This window comes from Ranitomeya variabilis, chromosome 4 (assembly GCF_051348905.1).
Source record: "Ranitomeya variabilis isolate aRanVar5 chromosome 4, aRanVar5.hap1, whole genome shotgun sequence".
NCBI lineage: Eukaryota > Metazoa > Chordata > Amphibia > Anura > Dendrobatidae > Ranitomeya > Ranitomeya variabilis.
In genome coordinates, this window is record NC_135235.1 from 208,728,565 (window position 1) to 208,756,205 (window position 27,641).

Here is a 27,641-nt window from a genome sequence, read left to right on the forward strand (position 1 = left end):
TCAGGCACAATCCGGCGCTAATACAACTCTATGGGAAAAAAACGGATCCGGCGTGTAAAAAAAACTGATCCGTTTTTTACCGGATTTGCCGGATTGTGCCTGAAACAAAAAACCTGATGTGTGAAAGCAGCCTAATTCGGATATATACGGTTGTTAGCTATAACAAAATGTAGTTGTAGATATTTGATTTTTCCAAGCTAGTTGGCCCAGAAATCAGTATGCCCTCCCTCAGTAGCCATGGGTTAAAGAGCATATATGTATTTACATTCCCCATTGCTCTTTCAAGCTCCCGTTTCCTTCCAGGGCCTTGCTGAAAGGTCATGTTCTCTATAAAAATAACCTCTCTGTTTTGCTCCCTTCCCTTCACCCATCCTCTGCTCTGCCTCTGACACCGCATCGGAGGGAGCTGGCGCAGCGGAATGGGTGTTAGGCGACAGGAGCAGAATCCTGTCCCTAGGGCGAGTAGCGGGAGGAGGCAGGAGCGAGGCAGAGAGAGGAAGGATGTCATAGACAATAACCATCACCGCGACATCCAAGGCTCGCCGTCCCAGGCCGCCCTCGTGTTGGTTTTAAAGACACAAACTCCAGTGTCCTTGCATATATGTACAATCCATCCCATATCATGGCGGCCGGGTCAACAGAGGAGAAACCTACAGCATCAAAAATGCAGCTGAGAATTTCCCCCAAGATGATGTCTGAGAGCGGTACGACATGATTTCAAGGGAAAGAGAAAACTGTATTGAAGAAAAATTATGACTTCTAGTTCTGCGTTTCATAATCGCCGTAGCTGATCGCAATGTAGATGATGCAAAAAAATCTGGAGTATCATAAGTAAGGTTCCACCATGGCTAGATGTAGGGGAAGGCACTCTGGGCAGATGCCTATGGACCTGCACAATCCGAGGACAGCCCTTGAATATGACAAATATCAACAGCCGATTTCACACCACCAGTATCTTCCTTTCTTAAATTCTTAAGATTTTCGCCATGAATTGAACGCCAGGTATAGGTCTTCATGGCCAGAAGAGGCTAGGAGCATTTAAAGGGCTGAGTGGGGGAAAATATGTTACTGTACCACATGGGACAGGGTATGTGGCACAAGAAACAAAGCGACGCCAAAGTCTATGCATTAACGGCGCCGTAAGCACAAAACACGGTGCCAACGGAGTGTCCCTCATATAGTGTCAGCAATAATTCCCACAGAATGAACACTATAAGCAGTGTCAGCAGTGGGTTCCTTATTAATGTCCATAGTGCCCTCAATATAGTGTATAGTGTCAGCAGACTATATTCCCCAGCAATGCTCACAGCAATGTTCCTTCTTATAAGGTGTGTCTGTAGAGTGACATCCATTGATGCCAGGACAGTGCTCTCAATAAACTGTACTAACAGTATGAGTAAAGTGTCTCTGTCACAACTCAGCTGTCGGGTGACCCGAGACCACGGGCTCCTTCCATGTCCCTACTACTAGGGGGCACCCTAGCTTGCTCTATTCCCCGGGATACTTCTGAAGGTGAAGATGCCGGGGCCACCACCCTAGCCTTACCGCCTGAATTAGCCTCCTGTCTGTTTTCTCTTCCCTAACTCGGGGAAGAGGTGCACTACTGTGCACCGCAGTACACTAACCTGACGAACAAGGCAACACAAACAAGGGTAAACTGAAAATACCAAGCATACAAATATTCACTCACATATCACAGAGGAATGCACCTGGGAGTGGAGGATGGGGGAAAACCAAAGAAAGAGGAGGGAAGGGAATTATCACACTTACAAACAACGCAACACTCACAGATAAATACACTGAACTCATTCTCATATGAACACCTCTCCTCCAAGCCATACAGCAAATGCTAGCTCTGACATGGGTTTGAATGAGGACCCAGATTATAAAGGGGATGGCAGTGGCTAACCGAGCTCAGCTGAAAGCTCATACTTCCAGAGTTTCCAACATGGCCGATTAACTCCCCATTCTGCCAAACAAAATAAGCACCATTTTAAAAGAAGAAGTGCTTATTTTCAGAGCAGGAGTAGGAGCAATCAGATGCTGCAGTCTTCTGGCTCCTCTCTGTTGCGGTAACCCCGTGACAGTCTCTTAAAGAGGAATAGTACTAGCAATGTGTCCCATATACAAACTCCTAACAGAGCACCCCATATGCAATAGTGCAAGTAATGTGCCCCATAATCACATAGACAGCAAAGTGTTCCCAATACACAGTGCCAAAAGAATGCACCATACGAAATAGTGCTAACAATCAGCCTAATAGCCACACTATGAGCAGAATGCTCCTCATAACACATGCCATTAGAGTGCTCCTCATAACCAATGTCAGTAGAGTGCTCTTCACAACCAATTCCAGTGGAGTGCTCCTCAGAACCAATGCCCATAGAGTGTCCTTCATTACCAATGCCAGCAGAGTGCTCCTCATTACCAATGCCAGTAGAGTGCTTCTGACAACCAATTTTAGCTGAATACTTCTCATAATCAATGCCAGTGAAGTGGTCATTTCCTAAAATGCTCCTCACAATGCCAGCGTAATGTTCATTTTCTAGAATGCGCCTCATAATCAATGCCAGTAATGTGCTCCTCATAACCAATTGCAGAAAAGTACACCTATAGATAATGCCATTTGAGTGCTCCTCATTTCTAATGCCGGAAGAATGCTCCTCATAACTAGTGCAAAAAGAGTGCGCCTCCTACCAGTGCCAGTAAGGTGTTCCTAATTACCAATGGCAGATGAGCACTCCTCATAATTATCAATGCCAGTAGAGTGCTCCTCATAGCCAATGCCAGAAGAGTTCTCCTTGCCAATGCTGGTAGAGTACTCATAAATAATGCCAGTAGAGCGCTTCTCACTATCAATTACAGCAGAATGTTTCTCAAAATCAATGCCACTAGAGTACTCTTCATAACCAATGCCAGTAGAGTTGTTCATAACCAATGCTAGCAGAGAGCTCCCCATAACCTATTCCAGTATAGTGCTCCTCATAGCCTCTGCCAGAAGAGTGATCATTTCCAATGCCAGTAGAATACTCCTTATTACTAATGTAAGCAGAGTGATCCTCCTACCAGTGCCAGTAAGGTGCTCCTAATTACCAATGAAAGATGAGCGCTCCTCATAATGAATGTCGGCATAATGCTCCTCTGAACCAGTGCCAACAGAGTGCTTCTCACAACCAATTACAACAGAATGCTCCTCATAATCAATGCCAGTAGAGTGCTCCTCATGACCAATGGCAGTAGAGTTCCTGATACCTAATGCCAGCAAAGTGCTCCACATAACCACTCAGCAGAGTGCTTCTCAAAAGCAATACCAGCAGAGTGATTCTGTTAATCAATGCCAGTAGAGTGCTCTCCATATCCATTGCTAGAAGAGTACTCCTCATAACCAAAATCATCAGAGTGGTTCTTATGAAAGTGCTACTCATAACCCATGACAGCAGATTGCTCCTCACAACCAGTCCCAGCAGAGTGCTCCTCCCAACCAATGCCAGAAGAGTGCTTCTCATGAGAGTGCTCCTCATAACCAATGCCAGCAGAGCTTCTCATAACCAATGCCAAAAAAGCTCCTTATAATCAATGCCAGCAGACGTCTTCTCATAACCAGTGCCAGTAGAAAGCTCCTCATAACCAATGCCAGAAGAGTACTCCACATTTCCTAAGCTAGTAGAGTGCTTCTCACAACCAATTACAACAGACAATGGCAACTTGGACCTTTGCTGCCTGAAATGCCGTTGAGTGCTTCATATTCCTCCTAAACAACTGGAGGGCAAAGCAGAGTGCAAATTACCTACAGAAGCGAAAGTGTGCTGAGATAGAAAGAGATTCCAGAGTGAGTAACACAAACCACAAAATACAAAATAAAGGATTAAGTATGTACTGTTAGAGAATATGCCACCTAATTCCTAAAAAGAAACAGAAGAAAGAGGTACAGGGTAAAGAACATAACAGCAAAGAGATAAACCCTAGCTGGTCTTTCACTGAGAAATGAAAGTAGTAGAAATGCTCATTTGCTATGCAATGACAACCATAGAGGTCTGCGTCAGACCTCTGGTTGTCATGCCGACCAATTGGGGACCAGCATTATGTGACAGGGTCACCAATGGGCAGGATTTCTGATGCGCTTCTGGTGAGTTAAATGCAGATGTCAGAGATTGCCAGCAGCATTTAACAGGTTAACAGCCGCGGGTGGATCACGATTCCACCCGCGGCTGTTAGAGGCACATGTCAGCTGTTCAAAACAGCTGACGTGTCGGGAAAGATGTGGGCTCAGAGCCGGAGCCCACATTAAAGGTAGAGATTCCGACTTGGGCGTATGATTACGGCCAACGTCGGAAAGGTGTTAAGCAGATTTTGCCACTTTTTGGTATATAAACATACTGACTGTAAAGTTATTAAACTATACTTAGTCACGAAGTGTTTATTGATTTAAGAAAGAACTGCCCACCACTAGATGTTCCAAACAGAACCACCAGGCACCATGAACCCATATGTATTATAGCTACCCTGTGATCAATATGCCACGGAATTTCACCAACCTAATAGGTACCGTTGACACAGGCAAAGTCACCTGAGCACAGGGAAAGCACTTCAACACCACCAGGTTATAACTCGTGGGGCTATTGCACCTCCCGTCGGCCTCCCATACAACACATATGACGTGTAACTAGTACATATAATACATATGGGTTCATGGTGCCTGGTGGTTCTGTTTGGAACATCTAGTGGTGGGCAGTTGCCCTATATGGCTGAGAAATATGTACTCTCTCTAGATATGGACATTTGCTGTGCTAGAATAATGATTATATAGGAATATTATGCACTTGCACCTTTATGTGGTATGGTCTGGTAGTAACTACTCTGCACTGTCACTTTAAAAATTTTGAGGTATTTGCAGTAAAAGAGAAAAAGACTGCCTTTAATGATTAAAGAAATTGCCATAAGCATCTACGGACATGTGTATAGCAGAAAAGGTAGTTGTTTTTGTCTGGATACCTGCTGTTTCCTTCGCTGGCCTCTATAATGTTATTTTGTTCTGGTTTTGAGGCACTGATTTTAATTGTGTGTATTGTTTACATGTGAATAAAGGTTCTTTCTTAAATCAATAAACACTTCGTGACCAAGTATAGTTTAATAACTTTACAGTTAGTATGTTTATATCAATTTTGGAGTGTTGCCCATCCTCAGTTTAAAGGAAATGGGCTGGTGCGTTAGGCTTATTACTTTTTGGTACATGTACAGTACAGACCAAAAGTTTGGACACACCTTCTCATTTAAAGACTTTTCTGTATTTTCATGATTATGAAAATTGTAAATTCACACTGAAGGCATCAAAGCTATGAATTAACACATGTGGAATTATATACTTAACAAAAAAGCGTGAAACAACTGAAAATATCTTATATTCTAGGTTCTTCAAAGTAGCCACCTTTTGCTTTGATGACTGCTTTGTACACTCTTGGCATTCTCTTGATGAGCTTCAAGAGGTAGTCACTGGGAATGGTCTTCCAACAATCTTGAAGGAGTTCCCAGAGATGCTTAGCACTTGTTGGCCCTTTTGCCTTCACTCTGTGGTCCAGCTCACCCCAAACCATCTCGATTAGGTTCAGGTCTGGTGACTGTGGAGGCCAGGTCATCTGGCGTAGCACCCCATCACTCTCCTTCTTGGTCAAATAGCCCTTACACAGCCTGGAGGTGTGTTTGGGGTCATTGTAGTGTTGAAAAATAAATGATGGTCCAACTAAACGCAAACCGGATGGAATAGCATGCCGCTGCAAGATGCTGTGGTAGCCATGCTGGTTCAGTATGCCTTCAATTTTGAATAATTCTCCAACAGTGTCACCAGCAAAGCACCCCCACACCATCACACCTCCTCCACCATGCTTCACGGTGGGAACCAGGCATGCAGAGTCCATCCGTTCACCTTTTCTGCGTCGCACAAAGACCCGGTGGTTGGAACCAAAGAGCTCAAATTTGGACTCATCAGACCAAAGCACATATTTCTACTGGTCTAATGTCCATTTCTTGTGTTCTTTAGCCCAAACAACTCTCTTCTGTTTGTTGCCTGTCCTTAGCAGTGGTTTCCTAGCAGCTATTTTACCATGAAGGCCTGCTGCACAAAGTCTCCTCTTAACAGTTGTTGTAGAGATGTGTCTGCTGCTAGAACTCTGTGTGGCATTGACCTGGTCTCTAATCTGAGCTGCTGTTAAACTGCGATTTCTGAGGCTGGTGACTCGGATAAACTTATCCTCAGAAGCAGAGGTGACTCTTGGTCTTCCTTTCCTGGGGCGGTCCTCATGTGAGCCAGTTTCTTTGTAGCGCTTGATGGTTTTTGCCACTGCACTTGGGGACACTTTCAAAGTTTTTCCAATTTTTCAAACTGACTGACCTTCATTTCTTAAAGTAATGATGACCACTTGTTTTTCTTTACTTAGCTGCTTTTTTCTTGCCATAATACAAATTCTAACAGTCTATTCAGTAGGACTATCAGCTGTGTATCCACCAGACTTCTGCACAACACAACTGATGGTCCCAACCCCATTTATAAGGCAAGAAATCCCACTTATTAAACCTGACAGGGCACACCTGTGAAGTGAAAACCATTCCCGGTGACTACCTCTTGAAGCTCATCAAGAAAATGACAAGAGTGTGCAAAGCAGTCATCAAAGCAAAAGGTGGCTACTTTGAAGAACCTAGAATATAAGACATAATTTCAGTTGTTTCACACTTTTTTGTTAAGTATATAATTCCATGTGTTAATTCATAGTTTTGATGCCTTCAGTGTGAATGTACAATTTTCATAGTCATGAAAATACAGAAAAATCTTTAAATGAGAAGGTGTGTCCAAACTTTTGGTCTGTACTGTACATTAAAGTCCGGTTGATATTATTTTTTTTTAAATTTGACGAAAGTGATGAAAAACACTTTTGTCAAATTAAAGTGTTTAAAAGATCATTTTTTGAATCCTCAAAAACTGAAGCACTCTTGTTCTGGTTTCAAAAGTGTTGATCAAATTAAGGATTTTTGCCATAATTTCTTGCAAAATTGAGGGGAATTTTTTTTTGTCATATGAATGCACGGCTAATGGTATATTGTGTACAATTGCCATGGGATTGTACAAGTAAATAAGTTGTCCCCTATTAATAGGGGATGATTCATTGATCAGTGGGATCCCCACAACTGTTGGAATCCCCACGATCTTGAATGTGCACCTCGGCTCCACTCATTCTCTGTGGAATTCTCAAAGAGTACACGCTTGACCTTTGCTCCATTCATATTGGGCTCTACAGAGCGCCTTTCTTAGCTTCGGTGGGGGCACACGTAAACCAATAAGCTAACTCCTATCCTATGAATAAGGGCTAACTTATTAAACTGGTACAACCATTTTTAAAGGGTTAATCCCAGTTTAGTAAATGAGTAGTGTTGGATAGGGCTTGTAAAAACAAGCAATTTTCCAATTTACTGCTAATTAAAATTTTCAGCCGTTCTCGAGATATTAACACTTTTCTTTACAGCTTGTTGCCCAGGAAACCGACCACTGCTGCTAAACAGTACAAAATACACAGAGCTTTCCAGCTCTTTTCTTTGAGTTTGTAAGCACTGTTTTGAAGCTACCTAGGATCACTTGAGCACACAATTACCTGTTGAACCCAGTCAGATGCAACAGAGCTTACAAGCCAGACAGCAGCGGTGGTCGGTCTCCTCGGCAACAAACCGTAAACAAAAGAAAAGTGTTAATATCTCTAGAACGGCTGAAAATTTTAACAGGCAGTAAATTGCAAAAGTGCTTGTTTATACAAGTACGATCCGAAAATATTCATTTATAAAAACGGGAAAAAAACCTTTAAGGAACGACACGGGGAGAAAAAGTTGGCCTGGATATACATGACTGCTCTATTGACCCTACACGTGGGCAGTGATTATATTAATGAAGAAGCTGAGGTGAAGTAACCTATCTGGCGAATGTACAATAATCATCTGACATGCGTTCACATCGTCTTCCGCAGCTGCAAAAATTGAATTAATCAGAGACGGCGGGAAAAAATAAGTCTAACGAGCCTTAGCGGCTCCTGAACGAACGTCGCGAATGAACCTACGGATGCGTTTACACGGATTATATCTGATTAAATTAGGTGTAAAATGTAAAAGTACAAACCCTTTAGTAATAAAATGAACCGTGCAATATTACACAGCACCTTGCACCCTGGAATACATTTCCCCGAATCCATCCCCGCTGTCGTCCTGGAAAATGTCCCCTCTCCCTTGCGCTCGCTCTCTCGCCATCCTTTGCCTCTGTACACAGTCGTGCCCCTGAGCGCCAGGAAGCTGTCACTGTGAACTGTAGCGCGGTCACCTCGAATCAGGGCGCTGGAGCGAACTGGAGGAGCGCTAATTGCCAGTGCTGTGGGGAGGGTTCAAGGAGCGGGGGCCCGATGGTAGGGGGTAGATGAGTGTAGCCTCCGGTCACAACTTTCAGACATTAATGCAGTCATATAATGCCATCCCACACACACGACCGTGATTACAGCCCTGTGATTCCCGCAGTGACTGGGGGGGGAGTGGTGATGGAGGTAGCGCTCCTCTTCAGGCACAGTATACATGCTCTTGATTGCTAGCTCTTCAGCCATGTCATGGAGTAGTACACAAGCTGAGGAATCAGGGCATTCTACATATGACTGCATTTGTGTCTTCTATCGGTGGCACCATATACGCCGGGAAGGTTTTACAAAGGCTCGGATGTAGGTAGACAACATCCAATGACCCAAATAACTTTTTTTTGAGTAGAGAAAAAGGTATGTGGTCTGGTGAAAGGACCCCTAACCCGGGAGCAGATGGCAGAAAAGTCAACACTCTGTTGACCTCATAACTGCAGAGTCCAGACCTCCTCTGGTATAACATCAGTACAAACACTGCTCCCCCACCATGAGCTTCAGGGCTGAGCAGCTGATTGCAGCCTTACATCACCAAGCACAATGTCGAGTGTTGGATGGAGTGGTGTAAGGCCACCACTGGTTTCTGGAGGAAACGTGTTCTGTGAAGTGACGGATCACACTTCTCTATCTGGAGTCTGGGTTTGGTGATTCCAGGAGAACGTTACCCCCTGACTGCATTGTACAGATGGTGGAGGATGATACTATGGGGCTGTTATCAGTGGTCGGCCTCAACTTCTTTTTTCCAGTGAAGGGAAATCTTAATACTTGAGCACAAGACATTGAGGACAATTATAGGTTTGTGGGAACAGATTGGTGAAGACCCTTTTCTGTTCCCCATGACTGAGCCTAGCACACAAGCTCCGTACAGACATGGTGGGAAGAACATGACCATGATTGGCCGACCAGAGCCCAGACCTCAACCCCATCCATCACCTAGACCAGAGATTGTGAGCCCGACCTCTTCCCAACATCAGGGTCTGACCTCACCATTGCTCATCTGGATGAAGGGGCAAAAATTCACATAGACCATTCAAAAATCTTATAGAAGACCCTCCCAGATCGCGAGCTGTTATACCTGTAAAGGGGGAACCAGCTATATATTAATGTCTATGGATTTAGAATGAGTGGTCCTCATAGGTGTGATGTTCTGTTGGACTGATGTGTGGCATCTCCATCCTTTTGTGCATATAGTGTATTTGAAGATTACAAATTTTGCCAAAAATTGGAAAGTATATGCAAGTCATAGAATACTTATCTTTCTAGCTATGTTTAGAGATGTGTGCACCATTCTACATTGATCTCACATTACAAAAGAAAGTGACCCCACCCTGAAACCCACAAGTCTCAGCTTTACTGTCCCGGAAAGGTGCTGCTCAACAGTGAAATCAATGTTGTTGTTCCCAAAGCCAAATCCATTCTTCAGCAGCCATACTGGTCTGATGTGGAGTGACAGAAATCTAACTTAGGGTATGTGCACACATCAGGATTTCTTCAGGAATTTTTGCGCTTTTTTTGCGGGTTTCCCCGATAAAAACGCTATTCCGCATAAAAACGCATACATTATACATCCTATCATTTAGAATGCATTCCGCATTTTTTGTGCACATGCATTTTTTTTGCGGAAAAAAAGCAACATGTTCATTATTTTTGCGGATTTCCCATTAAATTGGAGTGTCAGGAAAAAAACGCAAAAAATCCGCATAAAAAACGCGTAAAAAACGCAAAAAAAAAAACCCGCATGCGGATTTCTGGCAGAAATATGCGGATTTTGTCAGGAAAATTTCTGCAAGAAATCCTGACGTGTGCACATACCCTAAGGCTATGTCTCCACGTTCAGGATGGCTGGCGGTATCGCCGCAGCGGCGAAGCCGCTCGGCGCTAAGCCCCGCCCCCTTTCTGGGACGCGATCATGCCGGATGTGTTAACTCTTCACATCCGGGATGATCGCTCTCTCCCATAGCGCCCTGTGATATGCCTTGCGGGGACGCTGCGTCCCCGCAAGGTGTACGGACATGCTGCGATCTGAACAGACGCGCAGCATGTCCGGAGTCGCAGGGCCGCCGCGTGCGGGTTTCCACGCATAGTGGAGACGGGATTTCATAAAATCCCCTCCACTATGCTGGAACATCTGGACGCTGCTTGTTTGACGCTGCAGCTCTGCGCAGCGTCAAACAAGCAGCGTTTCCTGACCGTGGAAACATACCCTAAGGGTATGTGTCCACGTTCAGGATTGCATCAGGATTTGGTCAGGATTTTACGTCAGTATTTGTAAGCCAAAACCAGGAGTGGGTGATAAATACAGAATTGGTGCATGTGTTTCTATTATACTTTTCCTCTAATTGTTCCACTCCTGGTTTTGGCTTACAAATACTGATGGAAAATCCTGACCAAATCCTGATGCAATCCTGAACGTGGACACATACCCTGAGGGTATGTGTCCACGTTCAGGTTTGCTTCAGGCTTTGGTCAGGATTTTATGCAAGTAAAATCCTGACCAAAACTGCACCTGAGGTCACTGGCAGGTCACCTGCGGTGTGCCTGCGTGTTTTGCTCATTGTAGCAACATGCTGCGTTTTGAGTAAACGCACCGCATGTGCGTTTTCGCGGCAAAAACGCATGCGTTTTTTAACGCATAGTGGAGTCGGGATTTCATGAAATCCCCTCCACTATGCTGTAACATCTGGACGCTGCGTTTTTGACGCTGCGGAAAAACGCAGCGTCAAAAACGCAGCGTTTCCTGAACGTGGACACATACCCTTACTGATGCCACTCCCGACACTTGTCACTGCAGGATGTGAAATCTCTGCCCCACCTGAATAAGCACAAGGAGGAAACCCAACCGATATCTTACAATTTTGCAGGGTATGTGTCCACGTTCAGGATTGCATCAGGATTTGGTCAGGATTTTTCATCAGTATTTGTAAGCCAAAACCAGGAGTGGGTGATAAATGCAAAAGTGGTGCATATGTTTGTTATACTTTTCCTCTAATTGTTCCACTTCTGGCTTTGGCTTACAAATACTGATGAAAAATCCTGACCAAATCCTGATGCAATCCTGAACGTGGACACATACCCTTAGAGTCAAACTGGACAAACGCATAGTATATTTGTACGACATGCACAGCTTTACCCCTTTTATTTGGAGGACACTCTACTTTGGTTTATATCCTTGACCATATGGCAAGGCTCAATAACTCCTTGATGACAATTAATTTTCGGGCGAAACTGCACTATTATTTTTTTTACTCCCCATCTTCCAAGAGACATCACTATTTAAGTTTTCCGGCGACACAGCCATCTTTTTGCAGGATGACTTATGGTTTTGAATAACACCATTCGTTGCCCCACAAACTGTCCTGAAAAATGGGGAAAAAAAATCTAAACTTTGTAAAAAAATTAATAAATAAAAAAATTCTGCACTTTTTTTTGCATGGCAAGCTGTGATTTTAATCAGTTCCATTTTGGGGCACGTAAAATATTTTTATCTCTTATTATTCCGATTGATTTTTTTTTTTTTGAGGGGGGGGGGGGAGGATGCAAAATGATAGAAAAACGCCAATTCAGTTGATTTAACTTTTTTTTGCGGAATTTCATATTTTTAGATGCGGCATTACCAAATATGCTACTTTTTTCAATTTATTTTTGGATTGGGATGAAAACTTTTATACATTATTTTTAAAACTTTTTTTCAATAAACTTTTACTTATTTTTTTAGTCTTTGTAGGGGACTTGAACCTGCACTCATGCTGGTAATATATCATGCATGCACTCACATTGGAACCATATAAAAGTCTCTTAAAAAAAGATTGATAAGTGGTTACACAGCAGTGATCAGAGCCATCTCTGGTCGCTGCTATTAGAGGCAGATGCCGGCTGTATAATGAGGTCACCACCGGCTCCAGCCTCGTCAAATAGCTGATTTCAACGGTTGCTGAGAATCAGACCACCAATATGATATTGAAGGTCTGTCTTAAAGGCCCTCAGACACTTAAGCAAAAGTTGTCCAAAGCCACCAATTTTGTTGGCATCCACTGATGATCTAATGGATGCCCCAACATGATTTGGGGTAGAGAAGGATCCAGTTATTGGAATTTCTACAGCCGTTCTTTTTGTTTTTCTGAAGATTCGTTGTCTCCGGAGGAGTCTCTCTCGTAGAGAACACAGGAGCACTCAGTCAAGTTTAGCATTCCAGTGTATTAGGAGTCAAGAGAGATAGCTGTCGGCCGAATGATTGATCTACGAGGGGCCCTTAGAGCAGGCAATCTCCATTTTTTTTATGTGATCTATATGTAAAAGAAAGCAGTGATACCCCTGAAGAGCCCTTGCAGGATGTGACCATAGTGAGGAAAGACTGCCTTCTGTTGGTCGGGCGCAATCAGGTGGAACCAATCTACACTGGAAGAATTGTAAGGGGAGTACCTTCATGTGCTGGACTTGGTCAAGTGACTCGCAGAACAGAGTTCCGGGATATAAAGGCCCTGCATGCCAAACGGCAGAGAGAGTTGGTGCCAAAGAAGAGAAAGGAGCAGATGCGGACCTCGAATGGCGCTGAGGCCAGCGTGAAAGGCTTCAGCGGGAAGTCTGCGCCACCAGGGTGCCGGTCACTGCTGGATAAGGTTCAGGCTACGTCCAGAAAGATCCAGAGTTCTGACTACACCGGTCAAGACCAGGATGTGCACCTTAAGCCAGTCATGGCTCAGTGGCCAGAAGTCACTTGTCAAGAGCACAGGCCCAGTCCTTTCCACTCCAGGCCCAGGAGACATTCGCCGAAGGTCAAGAAGCGAAGTTCCGAGACGAGATGGCGATGAGAGAGGCACGCCTGCGATTGCAGAAGAACAACATGAGTGAGCAGGGCTGTCACTTCCAGTTTTAACCTATGGTACCGGGGCCGGCCGGGATCAGGACAACTGGTTGGGAGGAGACCGGTTGGTGTGTAGGAAGCTCAATGCGCCTTAATAGACTGTCAGAAAGACTTGCTGCCTAGCTGAGAAACCAGGTGACCCCCGTTAGGACCAGAGTTAAGGAGAGAACCTACGTGGTGACTCCCGTGACTGGGCGTACCACCTTTGTGAAGAGAACTTTAATATTACATAGTGAAAAACTTTCGTTACCATTTTATCCTTATCGTTATATGGTTCATTGTTGAGTTGCCTTTAGTAACTGTTACAATTACTGTAAATTACCATTGTTTTATAACAGAATTCTATCATTCACTGACCATTCCTGCCCTGCGTTATCTGTGTGTTGCATCCAGTCACCTGTATTACATAGATATTATTACATGCTACAATCTTTGCATTGTTGATTCCTCATTCAGTGCAGCATGTTCCAGTAGGTCTGGACTGTTCCCTCACCACTCTCAAAACAGAAAACTTCAAACATTTCACACAAAAAAAAGCCTAAAATGAAAGCAACAGAGGAAACATCCAGGAAACTAAATGTTTGGTCAATGATGATAGGAATTTCCCTGGGTGGGGAGGGAAGCGCTGTTCACAACAACACAACTTCTTGAAGACCACCGGTGTATATTATGAGGCCTCCTTACACCCCTAAATCGGGAAATTATCTGCTATTATAAGACAAAAGTTTGAATATTAATTCTTAACACATTTCTGAATTATTTCATTGGTAGAAGATGCTGATTGACAACTACGTATACATTACACTGGGAATAAGTGGCAATGCACATGATGAATATCTGCCGACTTGCCAATTTTGTCCGGACTGGTTGACTACCTGATATGTTTGGTAGCGTCTTGATTCTCAACGAACGACAGATGTCGAGGAAAAGAAGGGTCGGCATGATGATTTTCAACATGCCTCATCTTTTAGTACGCAATGTGTAATGCCTGATTTCTCCTGTGGTGAAGTGTTCAGTAGAACTGAACACTTACTCTAAGGTTTCAACACTGATTGCAGCTGATCATTGGGTTACATACAGAATGGGGTTTTCTAAAGAAACCAAAATTACACAAATCAGACTGAGACCATCCCCAACTGATAGGATGAGTGTCCTCTGATCCCATTTCCAACAAGGTGACGAACTAGTCAAAAACTAAATTAAGTGACACTCTCAAAGAATAATTGCATGGCCATTCAGTCTGCCCATGGATGGAGCTGAAGACCCCTGTTAAGATTGAATCCCTGGGAGTCTCGAAGGTTGTAACTCCCAAAGAGGCATGCGTGATCACTTTTCCATTCAAATGGGGGTCACAGTTTGGTTTAAATAAACAATTTTAAAAAATCGAAATCGCAGCTCATCTACTCTCATGATCAATGGGCGACCCAGCGGAGAGAGCCACGATGATGACACTTTCCACCATCCCTGTGGATAGGTAGTAAGTGTTGATTTTGAGAAAACCCATTAAATGTACACCAAAACATTACATACAGTATGGATTCACCATTCTCATGAGGCAGCTTTTGGGCATCAGATTCTTCCAAAGGAATACAGGTTGGCCTTAAAGCCCCCATACATTTTACCTTGCTATCGGCTGAACGATGGCTCTGCCGAATATTCACAGCAGTCTTGGCTGACTCTGCCGAGTGCTGCTGTGTTCTCTATGAGAGAGCCGCTGCCAGACTTCTCTAGCTGAGGCTTATCTCTTATAGAGCAAAAAGATTGGCAGTCCAAAATCAGACATGCCAAATCCTTATCTCCCATGACATAATTTGCCAGTGGAGAGTTGGGCGCCCCATAGACATTAGACTGTCAACTTAGCCAATTGATATTGGCTGGTTCTGCCGATTTTAGTCTAATGTGTCTAAAAGATCTGGCATGTCCGATTGCGGACTGCTGATCCTTTGATCTTGGAGAGAATAGCCGCCGTCAGATGAGTTCAGAGAGAATGCAGGAGTGCTGTGTATGATAGAGTCAGTAGAGATCCTACGTATGAGATAGCTGCAAGCCGAAGGAGCGGCCGACCATCGTTCAGCCTTGTTGGGACTTGTTATATTTGAGATGGAGATTTCACATCAAATGGATTTCTGAAAGTATTGATAGCATATACACAAATACACCATGCAATTAGTTATGTGATAATTTTGAACATAAAAACATGACCAATGAGGATCATGATCCTAAACAAACGCATCAACACCTACATCCTAACATTCTTGAAGGATATGTGTGGTCATTGATGGATTTGATGATTTTTGTGACTGTTATGAGACCGAAAATGTGCACCTCTGCTGAATTGAAGATGGACCTCTCAGTATCGCTTGAGTCCAACTGTTGGGATCAATTTTTTTAAAATTTTTGGAATATCCTTTTACGCATTACACAATGTCCATTCACATGAATTGGTTCCCTGTGGAATCCAGAATAGGTGAAGTCCTCCAGAGAGAGACGCTCTTTCTCACTGCTCTCTTTGTCCAACAGTGGAAAATTCTGATCAAGAGGTCCCCTCTTCTATTAACTCCAAATTGAATACATTAAATGAGGGTTTTCTAAACTGGGCAATTGTTCACACCTTGCTATACATATTATTTCTATCATTTCTGATGGCTCGTTGTTTTTTGACCAATCTCAGTTCCCTTCGATTACGGTTTATGGTCTCGAGCTCCCTGGAAGGTAGATAACTTTCACAGATGGATTTGATCAGTAGAATACATGGAAGTGAAACCTGAGTATGAGAACCTCACCCTACTATGTAACGGTAACCATCATTGTAGTAACCCAGGTCTTTGAGGTGAAACCACATGAAAGGGCATCAGAGTGAAACTTGTGGAATCAATACCAAGGTGAACTTTTCTCTTACGACTCCCTTTCACACACCCTTACGCCGTGACCTCCGCCCTCCCCTCCTATAACTCCTCTTCCTGTTTATGCTCTTAGTATTTGATTGTCGGAGTAAACAGCTGCCTTATTTTGTTAGTGGTGACTTCACTTCCCTCAGCCTATACTTCCTTTACTGCAGGAAGCCCCAGATCTATCGTTTCCTGCCATCATAAGACTCCGCTTCCTGATTGGTTGCATGGCAGCCTTAGATAGCTCGGGGAGGGATCATGTGTGTTTTTATTTGGAGACTTTATCATACAGGTTCACATATCACAGTACAAGGGGGCAAACTCATCCATATACAGGTAAGATATTATTTGACTGTCATATATTTTATGTTTAGATGCAGATATTTAATATCACTGATATTAATTACATGTAATCAATAATTAGAAAGGATTAAGAAAGCAAGAGAAAGATCGATAAAAGACAGAGAAATAGAGAAAAAAAGAAAGAAAGAGAGGGAGGGGGAAGAGGGAAAGAAAAAGGGAGAAAAGAGAGGGAGAGAGAAAATAGAGAAAGAGAAATAGAGCGAGGGGATAGAAAAGGGGAAAAGAAAAAGTAGAGAAAGAGAGGGAGAGATATAAGGGAAAGAAAAAGGAGAGGAAGAGGGAGAGGAAAAGAGATGGAGAAAGAAAGTGAGAGAAAATGAAAGAAAAAGAGGGAGAATGAGAGAAAACGAGAGGGAGAGAAAATTGAGAGAGAAACAGAAAGAAAGAGGGAGAGAAAAAGGGGAAAGAAAAAGGGAGAGAAAATGTATACAAAGAAATAGAGAGAAAGAGAAAGACAGCAAAAGGGATGGAGAAAGAGAAAGGTAGAAAGAGAGAATGAGAGAAAAAGAGGGAGAGAAAAGAGAGAGGGAAAGAATAAGGGGAGAAAGATTAAAAGAGATGGAGAAAGAAAATGAGAGAAGAGGGAAAACAAGAAAGAAAAAGGGAGAAAAAGAGGGAGAATGAGAGAGAAAAAGAGTGAGAAAAAGAGAGGGAGAGAAAATATAGAGACAAATAGAAAGAAAGAGGGAAAGAAAGAGAAAGAAAAAAGGAGAAAGAGGGAGAATGAGAGAGAAATAGACAGGGAGAGAAAATGTATAGAAAGAAATAGAGAGAGAGAAAAAGACAACGAAAGAGATGGAGAAAGAAAGAAAGAGAAAGGGAGAAAAAGAGAAAGAAAAGATAAAGAAAGAAATTAAAAAGAAAGAGAGGAGATAAAAAATAGAGAAAGAATGGAAGAAAAAAAGAAAGAAGGGAAGATAGAAACAGATGAAGAAAAGCGCGAGAGAGAAAAACAGAAAGAAAAAGAAAAAGGTGAAAGAAAAAGTGAGAGGGAAAAAGAGAGCAAGAGAGAAGGGAGGAAATAAAGAATGAACAAGAAAGAAAGAATCTTCTAGTAATCTCCTGATCACTTGTGGTTTCTAAGTATAACATAGTGATGATGTCTGTGAAGCGCTGTGGAATTAATGGTGCTATATAAGTGAGTAAAATAAAGAAATATAAATATATAAACACACAGATACAGACACCATAGATAGATAATATATACTGCAAACAGATCGTTATTGTACTTGAGTAGTGATAGATTTATCAGGGAAAGGGGAATGCTGGGCTTTGTAGTTCCACAGTTCATTGCAGTTTTATTGAGGTACTTGGCAGCTCACATTTACCAGTGGTTCATTCCTATTTATTCCCAGTCCTCATAATACTTTCTGAACATAATAGAGGAACAGTCTCGGCCCCTTTTCCGATTGATGTGATACAGGGGACTCCCAGCTCAGGGCTCCATTGCTGCAATTTTTGGGGTTGTTATAGTGATTTTTCTGTCCAATTAACCATTAACTAGCCAGGTGATCCCAGCGCTCATGTAAGCAGGTGTGGGGTGATGTGGAGCATCCAGTGCACGCTCCATCCAGTCATTTCTCATAATGAGAGAGGAGATGAACATGAAACAAACCGCACACAGATGACAGATTTGGCCGACACATTCACTCACATGTCACCGCCGTGCGGGCTGGATATCTGCTAGGAAGGGGACTGGGAGGGTTTTTAACAAATATCAGCACAGGGGCCATCAACCGTGACTATGAAGCCTGATGACAACCACAAGACCCGGTGCAGACAGGAAACACTTCACATGTCCCCTCCCATTTGCAGATTTCATACTTTTCTTTCCATGATCTTAGAATGATCACAATGCCCCTGTAATAAAGAAAAATAAGAAAAATTGAAAGAGATTTTCAAATTTGTCTGTAAATACATCTAGTTTTAGACTTATTTCTGAGTGATAAACACATTCATCAAGGGGATTGAGCGAAATAAATCTACGTCTGCAAAGTTCTGTAGAATAACATTGATGCATTACATGAGACATAATTGTATAAATAATATAAAAACAGTAATAAATTAGTATTATTGTTTATAGATTATTTTGGTAAATCTTGTTTGTATGGGCGGCGCTTAGCACAAACGTAAGCAATTTTGAGCTAAAACTTTACAACTGGTCCGTATAGTGGACAGATCCACCATACGGACCAGTTGTAGAAAAGGTCAGGGGTTGACGTACCGTCAGTGCGGGGCGGTATTTTGTAGATGATTTTACAAATCAGTGGTCAAATTTGCAATGGATTTTTTTTTTGTCTGTTACCGTGGAGACATGCTGATCTGCATAGGAGCTGTGGACACAAAACCAGATTTCAGAACACAAAAATGGTGGCTGACATGAACATACGTAGGTTCTTTGCGTCCCGTGTGGTAACATTACATTTTTTGATGCCTTTGCAATGGTTTGGGAGATCTGCTCTGTCTCAGCGATGACTATTTCACATTTTATAAGGTGACTGTATTCGACTAATGCAATGTAGATTTCCTGTCATACTCGGCGGCTTTTAGCTTCATGGGGGAATGACATCGCCAATGTATTAATAATGACTGAAATAATTTATTACCACTCCCACTGCTTATTCATATTTATGGAAAGCATTAGCGCTGGCCGACTATTAAGTGTCTTTTCTGATTTCTCCTTTCTGACAGGTATGTGAAAAGCTGGGCCATTTCCACGCCATGAGCCGTCCACTCTTTCTCTCTCCCAACCCTTGTACCAGAGTGATATAAAGAGCCCTGGTACAGGGGATGGCTGAAAGAAAACACTGGAAAATTCCGCCTCCTTCATCGATGTGTCGACATTCATCCATTTCCTACAAAGTGCTGAAAAAAAAAAAAAAAGCAAAAAATGGTTCTCTCTACATTTTGGACTTCCTACTATTATATATATTTTCTCCTGGGCCTAAAAACGCACTAGGCCTCATTTACGAAACACTCTGTTGCCCACAGCGACCAATCAGAGTTCACCTTTCATTTCTGAAACAGCTCCAGTGAAATGAAAGCTGCGCTCTGTTTGGTTGCTATGGGTAACAAAGGGCAGTTTTTCCTCACAGACTGCTTTGATAGATGTCCTCCATTTTGTTAAGCCGCAGAAAGTTTTCTGTGGTGTCTTTCACGTTAGAAATCGCGTGATTTAAGCCCTTGCGATGGCTGCCTTAGAGGAGCTGAGCCTGAAGCAGGTGGCAGCTGTTTTACATAGCCGACAACTGAGCGTAGCTGCTGCTGTCACTATAACTGCCACTGTTAAGTGTTGACACAGGCTTAAAAGGCTTTAAAATGGCAGCCATAGCTTCTAACGATCATTGGCCCAGGTCGCAACTTTATTTTAGGGTGCTATAATAGCTGGGGGTCTTCTGGAAGCCCCCTTGTCTGCCATGTTAGATCTCGCCACGGCTAGGCTTCAATGGAGAACATGAAATTACCAATATGCTGAGGGATATTATTGCAGTGTATCTTATAGGCAAATAAGCAATCGCAAGTACAAGTCCCCTGAGGGAACTAATTAAAAGTGTAAAAAAAAACATAAAAAAAATTATTTAAATAGCGAAATGTAAAAAATAATAATATATTGATAAGGAAATGTACATTACCTAAACTTATATAAAATAATAAATATATATCCCATAAAGTGAACAGTAAATTTAAATTAAAAAGAAAAAAAGAAAATCGAAACTCCGGAACTGAATTTTTTCGATTCCCCTCAAAAATGCAGAGAAAAAAAAAAGCTGATTGAAATGTTTTATGCACCCGAGCACTGAAGTGGAGACCAGAGATCAAATTGAAAAAAAACATACATGTCCCACAATGGAAATTATTGAAAAAGTGAAAAAAGAAGTTAGATAAAATATGTAATAAAGTAAAAAAACACAAAAAAGCGCACAAAAAAACACAAAAAGCCGTTTCATCACTAAAAACGCAGCCTTTGTGCTAAAGCAAAAATAAACAGAAAAAATACAAGTAATTGGTATCGCCGCGTCCGGAACGACCCACTCTATAAAATGGTCATTTTGTTGAATCCATAAGGTGAACACCGTGCAAAAAATAGTAAAAAAACCCACCAGAAATTACGCTTTTTCATCATATTCTGGCACCTTCGGGGCTTTGCAAATGTCCAAAAGCCAAAAAGTGCTATTGCCTTATCAGCCTTAACATGTGGCTTAATAGTAGTTTCCGACGACATATGGGGCATCACCACGTTCGGGAGAAATTGCTCAATAAATTGTGGAGTCCAGTTTCACCTATTAACGCTTGTGTACTAACTAGTTTGCAGCAAATAAAAATACCGTACATTTTTTTACCACTGTTATATTTCCATGTCTCATTGTTATAAAATTCTGTGAAGCACCTGTGGGTTCAAAATACTCACTACACCCCTAGATGAAATCCGTAAGCAGTGAAGTTTCCACTGTGGGGTTACCTGGGGGGGGGGGGGTTTCTTCTATTCTGGCATTTCGGGGTCTCATTTAATTGCGCCCACTGATCAAGCGGAATCTGCGTTCTAAAAGCCAAGTAGCGCTCCTTCCTATCCGATCTTTACCATGTGCCCGAATAGCGGTTTTTGACCACATCTGACCATGTTCATGTGAAATTGCGTAACATATTATGGGATCTGTTTCGTCCTATTATTCATTGTGAAAATTACAAATTTGGGGCATATTACTTTGAAAAAAACTATTTTCGTTCTCATATCCACATTTTAAAAAGTTATGTGGAGCACGTAATAGGTCCAAAATGCACAACGCAGCCCTAGAAGAATTCCGTGATGGGATTAGTTTCCAAGATGGGGTCACTTAAAGGGGGTTTATGCTGTTTTGGTACCTCAGGTGCTCTTCAAAAAAAGACAACCTATTCCAGGCAATCCCAATATCAAATGTCACCACTTCCCTTCCAAACCCTGCCATGCGCCAACACAGAACTTTTGACTACATGTGGAGCATTGCCACGCTCAGTCGAAACTGGGTAACAAACTGTGGGGTCCACTTTTTCATGTTACCTTCTGCAAAAGTGAAAAATTTGGGGCTAAAGCAACATTTTCATGAACAAAATGAAATGTTTCAATATGATGACCTAATGTTATCAATTTCTGTGTAATATCTACGAGTTTAAAATCCTTGCTATATGCTGGACAAAATCCTAGTGGGGTGTAGTTTCCAAAATGGGGTCACTGGTGGGGGGTTTCTGCTGTTTAGGCACATCAGGGGCTCTGCAAATGCGACATGGTGCCAGCAATCTATTTCGGCCAAATTTGTGCTCCAAAATTTAAATGGTGCTCCTTCCCTTCCGAGCCCTGCTGTTTGTCCAAACAGAGGTTTCTGACCGCATGTGGGGTATTAGAAAGGTCAGAAGAAACTGGGTAGCACATTTTGCACTCAATTTTGTCATGCTATCCCTTGTAAAAGAGAAAAAATGGGACTAAAGCAACATTTTAGAGGTCAAACTTAAAAAAAAAAAAAAAAGTTCATTCCACTTTTCATTAATTCTTGTGTAGAACCTGACGGGTTAAAAAATTTCCTTTCCAATATACAGGCCCCTCAAAGTCCAATTAAATCTGAATCGGTCCCTAAAGAAACAAATTTTGTAAATGTTTTGAAAAAATGAAAAATTGCTGCTAAACTTTTAACCCCTCTAACATCCTAACACAATAAAGTGAAGTTTGAAAAATGACAAAGTTTACAAATGGCAAATGTTATTTATGAATTATTTTGTACAGCATGACTCACTTGTTTAAGGATATGAAAATTGAAGATTGGGAATTTTTCAAAATTTTCGCCAAAATTCTGATATTTTCACAAATAAACGCAAAACATATCAACCTAAATTTAACAGTATCATAAAGTACGATGCGTCTAAAAAAACAGTCTGAAACTCACTGGGATATGTTGAAGTGTTCCAGAGTTATTAACACACGAATTGACACGGGTCAGAATGTAAAAAATTGGACAAGTCGTTATGGTCAAAATTGGCCAAATCATATGATTTGTAATCAAAATAAAAGACATTGCAAGAAAAAAAACAATCTTTAAAAAAATAAAATAGACACAAAAATAGAATATGGAAAAAAATGCAAACCAAATAAACCGATTGTTACATGTAACCCTTTATGAGTATGATTATGTACTAGATATCGGTGTTGGCGACGCCATGACTACTTTTTTTTTTTTTTTTTTAGATAGCCAAGTATATCCTTCTCGGCTACCGGACTGAGAAATCAGCGCCACATACTGTAGTATTAGCGTTATAAGAGCGCCACCTGCTGTAGAGATACATTATGACAGATACAGAGCAGAGGTAAAGGTCATTTTTGGAGCAAAAAATTAACCAATATACAAAAATAAAAATATGTAAATATGCTTAACCTTCTCTTATCATTCTCTTTCCATAGCTTTATTTGTCCCTCAATGCTCCCATTTACATTCTGTGTAATTTTATTTTTATGTAAGCCGGGCAATTGCTAGTCACGCGGGAGTGTACATAAAGGCATGAAAGGGAACCCAACAGTTACCGAGTGAAAAAGTTTATTGTATTGGTATATTTCAACTTATTACATTGCCAAAAGACCACCTTTGAATTGCATTGCTGCCCTAGAAAATAGGAAGAAACAAAAATACTAAATTGGCCAATTCATGTATGCCCAGTAGCCAACGACAAGGCGATGGAACCTAACCTATGGCGGTTTTTAATCACAGCAGGATCTTATCTACCCATATGATTTTTTTTTTATATAGATCTGCTTACTTGACAAGTCTGTTTTAGAAAGTACTTGTATACCCCATAAAAAAAATTCTGAAGCTTTTTTTTTTTGCATTGTGTCATTACTTTTTTGCTCCCCCTAGAAATGTATGAATAAATTGACGGAGTGGTAGGCTTCATTTGGATATTCTTTTTTTTGGGGCATACAAAAAAAAAACAACTTTTTAACAGCATGCTGAACTTGATTTTTATCCATTTTTTCATGGAGGATGGAAGGATGTAATGGAGTTGGTTCATTTGGATGGTGAAGAACTTTACTCACAAGGTGGCAACAAGCTTTAGCGGTACAATCTTACATAAAGCAACAGGTTACTTTAAAACCGGTAGTCAGTTTACACTTGTGCTGATAGTATTGACAATTTGCTGGCACTTTCCTCAGCTGCACTTTCATTACTCTGCAGAGATCAGTCAGCTTACACTTGTAACAATAACTTTACACTTATGCTGATACTATTGACAATTTGCTGGCACTTTCCTCAGCTGCACTTTCATTACTCTGCAGAGATCAGTCAGCTTACACTTGTAACAATAACTTTACACTTATGCTGATACTATTGACAATTTGCTGGCACTTTCCTCAGCTGCATTTTCATTACTCTGCATAGATCAGTCAGCTTACACTTGTAACAATAAGTTTACACTTATGCTGATACCAAGGACAATTTGCTGGCACTTTCCTCAGCTGCTCTTTAATCACTCTGCAGAGATCAGTCAGTTTATACTTGTAAGGGCTCATACTCAAATATGAGAAACTCGGATGAGTCTTGCAAGTCAATACCCGGCACTGCACCCGGTACTCAGGAGCGGAGAGTGCGGCCGCATAGCAATACATGCAGCAGCATGCTCTGCTCCTGAGTGCCGGGTATTGACGTGCGAGACTCATCCGAGTTTCCCGCATGTATGAGCCCGAACAATAAGTTTACACTTATGCTGATACCAGGGACAATTTGCTGGCACTTTCCTCAGCTGCCCTTTCATCACTCTGCAGTGATCGGTATCACTTAGTCACAACTAGGGTTGAGCGACCTTTAGTTTTTTAGGGTCGAGTCGGGTTTTGTGAAACCCGACTGTCTTAAAAGTCGAGTCGAGTGTAATCGGCCGACCACCGTGAAAAGTCGGGTTTCGGCCGAAACACGAAACCCAATGAAGAAATTTTTTTAATATTATTTTTTAAATCTCTCTCTCTCTCCCCCTAAACGCTGATTTTCCACATCGCTCCCAGAACGCTCATTTTACACTTTGCACATCGCTGTAATGCACGCGAAAAAAAATGCCTGTTGTTGTGTACGCCCCCTAACACCTACGTCAGCACTCTACCGCTCCTTCATTGGCTGCAAAAATGGCGCTAAACGCGTCATACGAAACGCGACTTTCGCGCCTAGATCGCGTACCGCATGGCCGACCCCACACAGGGATCGGGTCGGGTTTCATGAGACGCCGACTTTGCCAAAAGTCGTCGACTTATGAAAATGAACGACCCGTTTCGCTCAACCCTAGTCACAACCTTTCATTGCTTTTCAGTTTCACTTCTGGTCACCTCTGGCAAGTTTCCTCCAGTATCTTGTGTGGTGCTTTGCCAACCCTCACATGTGTCATTCTCCTAGCTGACTCTGGCATGGCACTCACACAGACCTCTGCTTTCAGACTCCCCTTATGTGGTTGTCTCCTCTCTCCTCCTTGGCAGATACAATTTTCACCAAGAGGAATAAGAGTCTATATTCCTTTCAGCTGTGTGGTACCTTGCTCCTCTAATGCTGCTTCCTCTTGCCATGGTAGGATGGTCTCCTTCACCTTGGACCAGTGTTTCTCAACTCCAGTCCTCAAGACCCACCAACAGGCCATGTTTTCAGGATTTCCATAGGTGATGGAGTTAATGCTGGAGCAGATGATGAAACTATCACCTGTGCAATACTAAGAGATCCTGAAAACTTGACCTGTTGGTGGGTCTTGAGGACCGGAGTTGAGAAACACTGCGGCTTGGACAGACATGACAAACTGCAGTTGAGGATGGATATAGCAGTGTGATTCATTTTTTGTAAGAGGGTGGCAGACTGTGACGCTGCAGCTCTGCAGGTAAATGTAAACTCCACTAGGTGGCAGCAGAGTGGAGAGAGGACTGAGATCCTGTTCAGAGCAGAGCAGCAGAACTGCAGCGAGGCTACCACCAGGTGGCAGCAGAATAGTCAAACAAGCCGGATCGATACCAAAGAGTTGCATAGTACCAAGGGGAAAATCACACACGGAGTCAGAGGAGGGCCAAGAGGTCAGTACCAGTCCAAAGCAGAAGTACCAGAAAGAAGAGACAGAGTCAGGTCAGAGTACCGGGGAATCCAGATACAAAGGGAAAACACAGAGTCGGGGCGGGAAGAGAGGAATGAACACACAAAGGCAAAGTCAGCTAAATGCAGCAGGACAAATCAGGGTTTCACCACAGTCAGCTACTCACACCATAGGCAGGAAGTATAAATGACACCGCCTGCAGCGTAGAAAAATAGCAGAACTGAAACCAAAACGAGGCAGGAAGTTAACCCCTGACATGACCAGACCGGGGAGAGACAGAACCCAAAATACGGTCCGGATCTTGACAGACTACTTTTTACTCTCTTACATATTCAATTTAAGGTGTTGTGAAGGAGTACATATACTTCTGTAGGTTGGGTTGTACCCTATATACCTGGTAGGAGTATGAGGCTTGCATTTTATACTCCCCCCTTGCTGTACCTTTACAACAGATACTAGCGTGTGTACAGTATACGCAGGTAATGCCCCAATTTCACCATACGCTACTTGGTTTTACACATAAAAGTTAAAGGGAATCTGTCACCTAATTTTGGCCATATAAACTGCGGCCACCGCCATCAGGGGCTTATCTACAGCATTCTGTAATGCTGTACTTAAGCCCCCGATGTAACCTGAAAGATAAGAAAAACAAGTTAGATTATACTCACCCAGGGGATGTCCCGCTGCGATCCGATGGGCGCCGCAGGTCCGGCACCTCCCATCTTCATGCGATGATGTCCTCTTCCTTGCTTCTGTCGCGGCTCCTGCGCAAAGTACTGCAGTGCGCAGGCGCCGGGCCTCTCTGACTTTTCCCGACGCCTGCGCACTGCAGTATTTTGCTCTGCCCTCAACAGGACAGACAAAGTACGCCTGCGCCGGAGCGTGAAGACAAGAAGAAGACGACATCGTAAGAAGATAGGAGGCCCCTGACCGCAACGCCCACCGGACCGGACCGCCCCTGTGTGAGTATAATCTAACCTTTATTTCTCATCTTTCAGGTTACATCGGGGGCTTATCTACAGCATTACAGAATGCTGTAGATAAGCCCCTGATGCTGGTGGCCGCAGTTTATAGGGTAAAATTAGGTGACAGATTCCCTTTAATTGGGACCTGAGATGGTCCTGGATTTGCCAAGACTGTCCTGAATGTAGTGAATATGTTCTTGGTTAATCCTTTGTGAGCTATATTGTCCTCACTGGAACTCTCACCTACACTGATACATTGCAGCAAACCTTCATTTTTAATTATATAACCAGTAAACGTTTTATACGATTTAGAAAAATAAACATTTTCCAAATTATGATGTAAAATATAGGACCCAAATCAGCATTCTACTCTATTATCCAGAGTAAAAAGGCCTATAAACAGCGTCACCTGCTCTGGAGGGCCTGACACTTCCACGATTTCCATGGACAGCCCGGTGATTACAGTGCACAATGTGTAATGCTTTGTTTCTTCTTTAGAGGAGCTGAAGGGAAATTCAACACTTGCGGCCAGGTGCTCACTAAGATCAGAGAAAATCATTGAATACTCATGCAACTTATCAGGGACCCCACTAACAAAACGATGGTAAAGAGCCGAAAATCCCTTCATTGGGGCTTTACATCCGACTCGTTTGTATGGGAACATTTTATAGGATTCTGGACGACTTCATCAAGGTCCATAATGCTGGAGAAAAGACAAGCGTTCACCATAAGGACGTCCGATGAAATAAAGACCAGGACAAAGACGTAGGGGACAAAATAGAGATTCCATTTATAGATGGGGGTTATTATAAATTTTACTATCATGTATATATGTAAATTCATTTATCAGAATAATCCTATTCATGGGCCGTGTTGATCTAGAGGAAGGTGAAAAACTCCAGTGAGGAATAGGCCAATTCTCATATCAGGGGGAAATTCCTTCCTGACCCCAAATAAAACATGGCGGTTAGAATAATTCCAAGGATCAATGGCTGATGCCGAACTTGAGCAATGAAATGATATTTAAAAAATAAATGTAATAACTCCTTTCTGACATTGGACG

The 27,641-nt window shown here is 42.4% G+C and overlaps 1 long non-coding RNA gene across 1 annotated transcript in view; it reads right to left on the reverse strand.

The window, feature by feature from the left end:
• The window catches only part of LOC143770309 (uncharacterized), a 46,044-nt gene extending 18,937 nt beyond the window's left edge, over positions 1 to 27,107 (reverse strand). The window contains exon 1 of the long non-coding RNA XR_013214596.1: positions 26,988 to 27,107. This is a non-coding gene — a long non-coding RNA (uncharacterized LOC143770309). The remainder of the gene's footprint in view (positions 1 to 26,987) is intronic.
• Positions 27,108 to 27,641: the final 534 nt, after the last annotated feature.